The following is an 11,128-nucleotide window of genomic DNA, read 5'->3' as shown; positions in this document are numbered from 1 at the left end:
TCTTTCCTTCCACTGTAGCAGAGAAATATAGTAATCTAAGGTGTGGACTTGAATAAAGCTTTAGATCAGGGATCTCAAACTCACGGCCCACGGGCCATTTGCGGCCCTCCGTACATTTTGTGGCCCTGCCCTAGAGGAATTTTTTTGTTTTGTTTTGTTTTAGTTGTTTGGGTCACACCCTCCAATGTTCAAGGCTTACTACTGACTTTGCACTCAAGGATCACCCCGACTTTGCCTCCTGCATCCCCCAGGTAAATTGAGTTTGAGACCCCTGCTTTAGATCATTTTACTTTTTATGTACCTATTTAGTTTGAAAACTCATTGTGAAAACTCTGGTATATGGTATAAGAAACCAAAAATTCTTGACTACTTTTTTAAATTTTGTTTTATTTTTTTGGGGGGTGACACCCCAAAACAGGGGTTACTCCTGGCTCTGTGATCAGAAATCACTTCTGGCAGGTTCAGGGACCATATGGGATGCTGAAGATGGAACCCTGGTCAGCTGCATGCAAGGCAAATGCCCTACCTGCTGGACTATTGCTTGGCCCCACTTTGTCGACTTTTAGGAAGAAACTCAAGGGCTGGAGATGTAGCATAGATCTGAGTAGGCTTTTTGCTTCGCATGTAGCTGACCTTGGTTCAATCCAAACACTCCATATGGTCCCCTGAGCTTTTCTACAAGAGACCCTGAACACAGAGCCAAGAGTAAGTCCAGAGCACAGCTGGGTATGGCCCCCAAACAAAAAATTAACTTTAATAAAATGGTAAAATTTTAAAAAATAATAAAAAATTATTGCTTAAAAGGTTTTTAGGCCGGAGAGATAGCATGGAGGTAAAGCGTTTGCCTTTCATGCAGGAGGTCATCGGTTCGAATCCCGGCGTCCCATATGGTCCCCCGTGCCTGCCAGGAGCAATTTCTGAGCCTGGAGCCAGGAATAACCCCTGAGCACTGCCTGGTGTGACCCAAAAACCAAAAAAAAAAAAGGGGCCGGGCGGTGGCGCTGGAGGTAAGGTGCCTGCCTTGCCTGCGCTAGCCTAGGATGGACCGCGGTTCGATCCCCCGGCGTCCCATATGGTCCCCCAAGAAGCCAGGAGCAACTTCTGAGCGCATAGCCAGGAGTAACCCCTGAGCGTCACAGGGTGTGGCCCAAAAACCAAAAAAAAAAAAAAAAAAAAAAAAAGGTTTTTAAAGGGGGGGGCACTGGTGGTGGTAATGTTGCACTGTTTATGACTGAAACCCAATTACAAACATGTTGTAATCATGGTGCTTAAATAAAGATTTATTAAAAAATAAAAATATAAAAGTTTTTTAAAGAGCCAGGAAGATAGCACAATCCCTACCCTAGCATCTCTGAGTCCTGCCAGGAGTAAGCCATGAGCACAGTGGATGTGATCCAAAAAACAAAAAAGCTTTTTCAAAACAGAAAGCATGCGGCTAAAACCATAGTACAATGGAGATGGTGTTTGCCCTGCCATGTGGCTGATCAGGATTCGATCCCCAGTACCATATACAGTCCCTGAGCACTACCAGGAGTGATCTTCCAGCACAGCCTGGTGGCCCACCCCAAAACTAAACAAAGCAAAAAAAAAAAAAAAAGGAGCCTGAAGGGACCAGAGTGATAGTGGGTAGGGCATTTACCTTGCATACAGCTGACCGAAATCAAATTTTCCCGCATCCCATATGGTCCCCTGACCCTACCAGGAGTATTTTCTGAGTGCAGAGGCAGAAGTAAAGCCCAGCACCGCAGGGTGTGGCAACAAAACAAAAACAAAAGGAGACTGAAGTACCCTTTGGAAGCAAGAGACTCAGGATCAATCCCCACCTAAACATGATCCCCAGAAGAGCCCTAGTACTACTGGGTCTAAAAGGACTAGGGCAGGGGTCTCAAACTCGCGGCCCGCGGGCCGTTGGTGGCCGGCCTTCAAATATCACAGTATTCGCGATTATTCGCTTATCGAATAACCCCAATAAAAATCGCATTAGTAAGAAAAAACTCATATTAAACATTCGCATACCCCGAGCAGTTCCGTTCAGGGTATGCAAATGTTTTTTGTTTGTTTGTTTTTTTTTGTGGTTTTTGGGTCACACCCGGCAGTGCTCAGGGGTTACTCCTGGCTCCATGCTCAGAAATTGCTCCTGGCAGGCACAGGGGACCATATGGGACGCTGGGATTCGAACCGATGACCTCTTGCATGAAAGGCAAACGCTTTACCTCCATGCTATCTCTCCAGCCCCGGTATGCAAATGTTTAATGCGATTTTTTGCGATTTTTTCTTACCAATGCGATTTTTTATTGCGAATATTCAGTAAGCGAATAATCGCGAATACTTTGCGCCTAGCGCAGACGTCATTTCCACTGCTCCTGCCCGCTGTCCCTTGCATTATCGGAGGCCTAAGGGAGAGAAGTTTATTACAGAATTAGATTTTGTCATACCTTCATCATGACTTCATCAAAGCCTGCAGTGAAGAGAAAGATTGATGACGAGCACAGACAATTTCAGAAAAAGTGGGAGACGCAGTATTTCTTTGTTGAGCACAGGGGCATCCCCACATGTCTTATTTGCTCAGAGAAAGTTGCAGTGCACAAGGAATACAACTTGAAATGCCATTATTCAACTAAACATGCTGAAGAATGTGCAAAATGTCAAGGAAATGAGAGAGCCAAGCGGGTGGCCAGTCTTAAAGCATGTCTAATGAGGCAACAAGATTTCTTCAGGAAAGCAACCAAAGAGAATGTTGCATCAGTCGAAGCTAGTTGCATGGTTAGTGCGATGATTACTAAGGCAGGGAAACCATTCACAGGAGAGTTTTTTAAAAATGCATGTTACAGGCTGCAAGTATTATCTGTCCGGAAAAGAAAGGTCAGTTTAGCAAAATCAGCCTTTCTGCCAACACTGTGGCAGAGCGCATTTCTTTTTTTTTTTTTTTTTGTGGTTTTTGGGTCACACCCGGCAGTGCTCAGGGGTTATTCCTGGCTCCATGCTCAGAAATTGCTCCTGGCAGGCACGGGGGACCATATGGGATGCCGGGATTCGAACTGATGACCTCCTGCATGAAAGGCAAACGCCTTACCTCCATGCTATCTCTCCGGCCCCACAGAGCGCATTTCTGACATATCAAGTGACATTTATCATCAACTGTGTGAGAAAGCCAAATGTTTTGATGCATACTCATTTGCTCTTGACGAGGGCACAGATATAACAGACACTGCGCAGCTCACAATTTATGTCCGTGGTGTTGATTGCAATTTTGAATTGACAGAGGAGCTGCTCACAATAATTTCAATGCATGGCCAGACCACCGCTAATGAGATATTTCGGCATCTGTGTGATGCCATTGAGAATGCAGGTTTGCCATGGGAGAGGTTTGTTGGAATAATAACCAATGGAGCGCCATTGATGACAGGGAGGAAAAATGGACTAGTGGCACTTGTTCCAAAAAAACTTGAAGAGGAGGGTGTAGAGAAGGCCATTGCTCTTCACTGCATTATCCATCAGCAGGCCCTTTGCAGTAAATGCCTGCCGTGTAACTATGTGATGTCTGTTGTTGTGAAATGCATCAACCAAATCAGATCTAGGGGCTTAAAGCACAAGAGGTTCCATGCTTTTTTAGAGGAAATGGAGTCAGAATATGGAGATGTGCTCTATTTCACCGAGTACGTTGGCTCAGCAAGGAAAATGTCCTGAAAAGATTTTTTGAGTTGAGAGAAGAAGTGAAAGCCTTCATGGAGAAGGATGGGAATGCTGTTTCTGAGTTGAGTGATCACAAATGGCTCATGAATTTAGCTCTTCTAATTGGCATCACACATAAGCTGAATGTACTAAACAAGATGTTACAAGGCCCGGGGCAGCTTACCAGTGCTGCCTATGACAACGTGAGAGCATTCTCCACAAAACTTGTGTTATGGAAATCCCAGCTCTCTCAGCAAACCTTTGCCATTTCCCAGCATGCAAGGAACTTGTGGATGCAGGCATACCATTCAGTGGTGAGAAATATGTTGATGCTATTTTTAAGCTAGAGAAGGAATTTGATCACAGATTTGCAGACTTCAAAAAGCACAGAGCTACTTTCCAAATTTTTGTTAGACCCCTTTTCGTTTGATGTGCAAGATGCCCCTCCTGTGCTTCAAAAGGAGCTCATTGACCTGCAATGCAACTCTGATCTCAAAGCCAAGTTCAGGGAGATTAGTGGAAAAGCAGACATGCATGGGCAATTTTTGAATTGCCCCCCAGCTTCCCTGAGCTTTCCCGAATGTTCAAGTGCACCATGTGCCTTTTTGGGAGCACATATTTGTGTGAAGTTATTCTCCACATTGAACTTCAATAAGTCAAAGTACAGTTCTAGACTTAATGATGATCATTTTCAAGCCATACTGAGGGTCTCAACTGCTTTCTCTCTAAAGCCAAATGTGGTTCAGATTTATGAGAAGAAGCACTGTCAAGTCTCTGGCAGCAAGGAATAGGCAAAAGATGCCATGTTCAGAAGAACTGATCTTCACTTAATGTTCTATTCATGTTCAGAAGAAATAATTAAAACTGTTAATAATGACGTTTGAGGACTTTTTTTGGTGAAATCCCTTATACAGCCCTGCCTCACCTCGACTTTGCCTCCTGCTGCCCCCAGGTAAATTGAGTTTGAGACTCCTGCCATATGGAATGCCAGGATTTGAACCACTGACTTTCTGCATGCAAGGCAAATGCCTTACCTCCATGCTATCTCTCGGGCCCTGCAAAGCTTCTTTCTTTTTCTTTTCTTTTTTTTTTTTTTTTTTGTTTTGGTTTTGGTTTTTGGGTCTCACCCGGCAGTGCTCAGGGGTTATTCCTGGCTCCATGCTCAGAAATTGCTCCTGGCAAGCACAGGGGACCATATAGGACGCCGGGATTCGAACCGATGACCTTCTGCATGAAAGGCAAACGCCTTACCTTCATGCTATCTCTCCGGCCCCGCAAAGCTTCTTTCTATTCCAACTCCCTGCTCCAAAAAATCTATTTAATATATTGTCCTAGGATAGAGGATGTATCAGATATTAAAACTGATAAGAACAGATACTACACTTGGTCTTAGCCAAAAGGATGAGAAATGATCCTGTCTACAGCTTTTATGTATGTAAATAAAGCATGATTCTTTGCAATTATGAGTTGGAATTCTCCCATTTATTATACTGAGCTCCTGTGGGCCGAAGAGATAGCATGGAGGTAACGAGTTTGCCTTACATGCAGAAGAACGCTGGTTCGAATCCCGGCATCCCATATGGTCCCCCCGAGCCTGTGGGGAGCGACTTCTGAGCGTAGAGCCAGGAATGACCCCTGAGCGCTGCCAGGTGTGACCCAAAAAACAAAAAATAAAAATAAATAATAATATTATACTGAGCTCCTTAGTTATTGATTGAACTTAACTGATTTTTTTTTTTTTGTGTGTGTGTGGTTTTTGGGTCACACCCGGCAGTGCTCAGGGGTTTTTCCTGGCTCCGTGCTCAGAAATCGCTCCTGGCAGGCTCGGGGGACCATATGGGACGCCGGGATTCCAACCGATGACCTTCTGCATGTAAGGTAAATGCCTTACCTCCATGCTATCTCTCCGGCCCCTCTTTTTTTTCTCTTTTTTTTTTTTTTCTTGGTTTTTGGGCCACACCCGTTTGACGCTCAGGGATTACTCCTGGCTAAGCGCTCAGAAATTGCTCCTGGCTTGGGGGGACCATATGGGACGTCAGGGGATCGAACCGCTGTCCGTCCTACGCTAGCGCTTGCAAGGTAGACACCCTTACCTCTAGCGCCACCTTCCCGGCCCCGAATTTACTTGTGTGTGGTTTTTGGGTCACACCCGGCAGTGCTCAGGGGTTATTCCTGGCTCCAGGCTCAGAAATTGCTCCTGGCAGGCACGGGGGACCATATGGAGAGCCGGGATTCAAACCGATGACCTCCTGCATGAAAAGCAAACGCCTTACCTCCATGCTATCTCTCTGGCCCCGATTCTTAAGTCTTAATGTGCAAAGGAAAAGGAACTCTCTCCTTCTGGATAATCATTCTAAATGGAGTCATCTACAGAAAGCCTCTGTGTTCTTATTGCATAATGGATTATAATAAATGGATTAGGGCAATAATAATTCTAGGCTTCTAAATGCGTAATTCGTAATTTGTCTAAGACTGTCAAATTTTGGGGCTGGAGAGTTATCATGGAGGTAGGGCATTTGCCTTGCATGCAGAAGGATGGTGGTTTGAATCCTGGCATCCCGTATAGTCCCCCGAGTTTGCCAGGAGCGATTTCTGAGCATAGAGCCAGGAGTAACCCCTGAGTGCTGCCAGGTGTGACCCAAAAACCAAACAAAAACAAACCAACAAACCAACAAAGAGTGTCAAATTTTAGGGCTGGAGAGATAATAATGGGTAGAGCACGTGCCTTGCATGTGGCCAGCACAGGTTCAATTTTTGGTATCCCATATAATCCATTTCTGGTTCAAAATGATCCCTAAGCAGAGAGCAAGGAATAACCCTTGAGCAACATCAGTTGTGTCAAAAAAAAAAAAAACTACATTAAAACTTAAGATAATTAATGCTCTTCAAAGTATTTATTAACCATATAAAATATTAACTATAAATATAAATGTTCCTTTGAAGTTTTTTTTTATTTTTATTTTTTGGGTCACACCCAGCAACGCTCACATCCAGCAGCGCTCAGGGGTTACTCCTGGGATACCGGGATTCGAACCACCATCCTTCTGCATGAAAGGCAAGAGCCTTACTTACCTCCATGCTATCTCTCCACCCCCCTCCCATAGATTCTTAATTTAATGACTTTTGGACACAACATGCAATCTTTTCCTGGTAAATTGTTCTAGTGCATATGTAGATGTTTTTCCTTATTTCTAGAGGCCTTTGAATTGCATTGAAAAGTATGTTCATCTGCTACAAAGGAAAATAAAGTTGGTGATATTCAAATGAATGCCTTTCAAAGTTTTTGAAAGCTAAATGTTGGGAGAGGGACAATATGTCTTACCCTTCCACTTTTTACAAAAATTCATAAAAAATCTACTTTGCTTGAGCTTCTGATAAATTTCTAACAGTACAATCATATTTGCATGGGAAACTTCTAGATTCACTCACTCTGCAATGTCAGTTTCAGTGATGGTTTTTTTTTTTTTTGTTTGTTTGTTTTACAGTTATACAAATGCCTTCAAAATACTGAATGAGGCAATTTCCTCCAAATTGCTAGTTGTCAGGCTTCACTTATGATTTTCACAATATCCAAAACACTTGCAAAATTCTTTTGGATCCATCCTCCTTGTTGCTTTAATTGGCCTTTAAAAATTTCACAAATAGGGCCTGGAGAGATGGCACAGCGGCGTTTGCCTTGCAATCAGCTGATCCAGGACCAAAGGTGGTTGGTTCGAATCCCGATGTCCCATATGGTCCCCCGTGCCTGCCAGGAGCTATTTCTGAGCAGACAGCCAGGTGTAACCCCTGAGCACCGCTGGGTGTGGCCCAAAAACAAAACAAAACAAAACAAAACAAAACAAAAAAAAAAACCAACATTATTTTATAGGATCACTTCAATATAGAGCACTTAATACATTTTATTGTCATCATGTTTACATGGGTCTCTCTCTAAAGACTTTTTTGTTTGTTCAATTTTATTTTTGGGTCACACCTGACAATGAATGCTAAGGATTTACTCTGAGCAGGGCTCATGGGACCTTATGGGATGCTGAGAATCAAACCTGGGTGGGCCAAGTGCAAGGCCCTACCCGTTGTACTCTTTCTCTTGCCCTGAACTTTCTTACTGCTCTACAGCCTAAATTACCTATATAATTATGAACCCAACTCCTTTATCAGTTTTACACGATTTAAGAATTCCCTTTATTTATTTTAGTTTTGGGGTCACACCTGGCAGCGCTCGGGGGTTATTCCTGGCTCTGCACTCAGAATTGCTCCTGGATGGCTTGGGGTGATATGTGATGCCCGGATTCAAACCATCACCTGTCCTTGGGTCGGCTGCATGCAAGGCAAACACCTTACTGCTCTCTCCAGACCCTCTTCTTTATTTTTGGTTTTGGGGCTACACCCAGCTGTGCTTAAGGCTTACTCCTGGCTCTCCACCCAGGGATCACTTCTAGAGAGCTAGAAAACTGTATGGGATGCTGGAAATGGAAACTGGATCAGCCATGTGCAAGGCAAGCATCCTGCCTGCTATAGTATTCCACCCCATAAGAATTTCCTTACTACATACCAGATATTTTTTCTACTTAAATAATAAGCAATATGCACAAAATATTTAATGGAAAACCTATAAAAATATTTTATTTTTCCTTTGAAGCTAGTGCACTAGGGGAAAAATGCAATTAACTTAAGAGCAATCTTTTTTTTTTTTTTTTTTTTTTTTTTGGTTTTTGGGCCACACCCGGTGACGCTCAGGGGTTACTCCTGGCTATGCGCTCAGAAGTCGCTCCTGGCTTGGGGGACCATATGGGACGCCGGGGGATCGAACCGCGGTCCGTCCTAGGCTAGCGCAGGTAAGGCAGGCACCTTACCTTTAGCGCCACCGCCCGGGCCCATGAGCAATCTTTTGATAACTGTGATCCCAGAACTACAGGGCCTACACATTATAGACTGGCTAAGAAGGGCCTTCTGATCATCAATTGGAAGGCCCCATCCCAGATTTAAAAAAAATTGTTTTGGTTTTTGGGCCACACCTGGCCTCACTGGGTGGGTGGGTGGGGTCCTTCCTGGCTCTATGCTCAGGAAGGGAGGCTCAGGGGACCATATGAGATGCCAGGAATCGAACCCAGGTCCATTCTAGGTACACAGCATGCAAGGCAAGTGCCCTACCGCTGTGCTATCTTTCCAGCCCCCAAATTAAAATTCTCATTAAAACCAATGTCACCTGTTCAAGCCTATATCACATCTAGGTTTTTTTTTTTTTTTACTGTATTGTTTATTTTTTTCTTTTTTTTTTTTTTTTTTGTCACTATCTTTTTTTTTTTTTATTTAAACACCTTGATTACATACATGATTGTGTTTGGGTTTCAGTCATGTTATTGTTTATTTTTTTATCTAATTTTGCAAAATCTTTTCACACCCTAAACTGTGCATTACGATGCCACTGGCTTAAAGGAAAAAGGATTGCTTGTTATTTATAGCAGGAAAAATACCCTAATCAAGGAAAATCATGTACTTATAAAAAAAACCCCAAAAAAGCACATGATTCTGCTACATTCATTTGTATATGCTCAACAGTCATTAATCTACACCAGAAAATGTCAATGGGGCCAGAATATAGCACAGCAGATAAGGTGATTGCTTTGCATATAATTGTCCTGGGATTGATACCCAGCATCCCACATGGTTCCCGCCTAAGCCAGCTAAGTATGATCTCTGATTACAGAGCCAGGAATAAGTCCTGAGCACAGCTATGGACCCCAAAACAAAAGATGTCACAAAGAATTAGCACAATTTGGGGCCGGCGCGGTGGCGCTAGAGGTAAGGTGTCTGCCTTGCCAGGGCTAGTCTAGAACAGACCACGGTTTGATTCCCCTGCGTCCCCCAAGCCAGGAGCGACTTCTGAGCGCATAGCCAGGAGTAACCCCTGAGTGTTACCAGGTGTAGCCCAAAAAAAAAAAAGAAGAAAAAAAAAAAGAATTAGCACAACTTAGGGGCTGGAGAGATAGCACAGCCGCGTTTGCCTTGCAAGCAGCCGACCCAGGACCTAAGGTGGTTGGTTTGAATCCCTTCAGGTGTCCCATATGGTCCCCCGTGCCTGCCAGGAGCTATTTCTGAGCAGACAGCCAGGAGTAACCCCTGAGCGCCACTAGGTGTGGCCCAAAAACCAAAAAAAAAAAAAAAAAAAAGAATTAGCACAATTTGTCAAATTAATGCTTTCAGTTTTTTTGGGTTTTTTTTGTTTGTTTTGGTTTTTGGGACACACCCATCGGCGCTCAGGGGTTACTCCTGGCTGTCTGCTCACAAATAGCTCCTGGCAGGCACAAGGGACCATATGGGACACCGGGATTCAAACCAACCACCTTAGGTCCTGGATCGGCTGCTTGCAAGGCAAACACCGCTGTGCTATCTCTCCGGGTCCATGCTTTCAGTTCTTAAAAATAAATCTAAACTAGTTTAATGAGTTTAAGATCTCTTTGGCACTCTGGTGGTGGTGAAGGTGCAGTAACTTTGTATAGTAAAAGCAAAAACATTAATACTATTGTCACCAACTCACAACAATTTGAAAAAAAAAAAAAAAAACACTCCCCACTTTAAAGCTGTTTTCTGACCGAGTTCAAAGTAGGAAGCTTTAATTCTATTATGTTTGTGCTCACTCCGGCAGCACATACACTAAAATTGGAACAATAGAGATTAGCATGGACCCTGCACAAGGATGACACACAAATTCGTGAAGCGTTCCAATTAAAAAAAATGCTATTATGTTCACCTAATCCTAAAGGTATCTTGGGGGTGAGGCACATCCAAAAATGCTTAGTAGTAGGTGGGATCACCCCTAGCTATGCTCAGGGAACCATGAAGTGCCTGAGATAAACTGTGGTCTTTTATAAGTAAAGCATGTGCTCCAGCCTTCTGAGCCACTATCTCCCTGGTTTAAACCACATTTTTTTGGGGGGGGGGGGGGGTTTTGGGTCACACCCGGCAGTGCTCAGGGGTTATTCCTGGCTCCAGGCTCAGAAATTGCTCCTGGCAGGCACGGGGGACCATATGGGACACCGGGATTCGAACCGATGACCTCCTGCATGAAAGGCAAACGCCTTACCTCCATGCTATCTCTCCGGCCCCATAAACCACATTTTTTTTTTGTAAAAATGTAATATACATGACATAAAATATTAAAATTATTTTGGGGCCACACCTGGCAGTGCTCAGGGGTTACTCCTGGCTATCTGCTCAGAAATAGCTCCTGGCAGGACCATATGGGACACCGGCATTTGAACCAACCACCTTAGGTCCTGGATCGGCTGTTTGCAAGGCAAACACCGCTGTGCCATCTCTCCGGGCCCCATATTAAATATTTATAATAAAAACCATTAAGAGTATCAGGTACATTTTCCTTTAATCTCAAAATATAATGAATGTGAACTAAAAATTAATCAATAAACAATCAATGTTTTAGAGCCAGGGATGTAGC

General features: G+C 43.7%; 1 non-coding gene and 1 pseudogene across 1 annotated transcript; one reads left to right on the top strand and one right to left on the bottom strand.

Moving 5' to 3' along the window:
• Positions 1-4,948: 4,948 nt before the first annotated feature.
• On the bottom strand, positions 4,949-5,085 carry LOC126019542 (uncharacterized; annotated as a pseudogene).
• Positions 5,086-10,302: 5,217 nt separating this feature from the next.
• LOC126019958 (U6 spliceosomal RNA) lies at positions 10,303-10,404 on the top strand. Its single transcript, XR_007499559.1, has one exon. It is a non-coding gene; the product is annotated as a U6 spliceosomal RNA (small nuclear RNA).
• The last annotated feature ends 724 nt before the right edge of the window (positions 10,405-11,128 follow it).

Source organism: Suncus etruscus, chromosome 9 (genome assembly GCF_024139225.1).
Source record: "Suncus etruscus isolate mSunEtr1 chromosome 9, mSunEtr1.pri.cur, whole genome shotgun sequence".
NCBI lineage: Eukaryota > Metazoa > Chordata > Mammalia > Eulipotyphla > Soricidae > Suncus > Suncus etruscus.
This window is presented reverse-complemented; position numbering and strand designations above follow the sequence as displayed.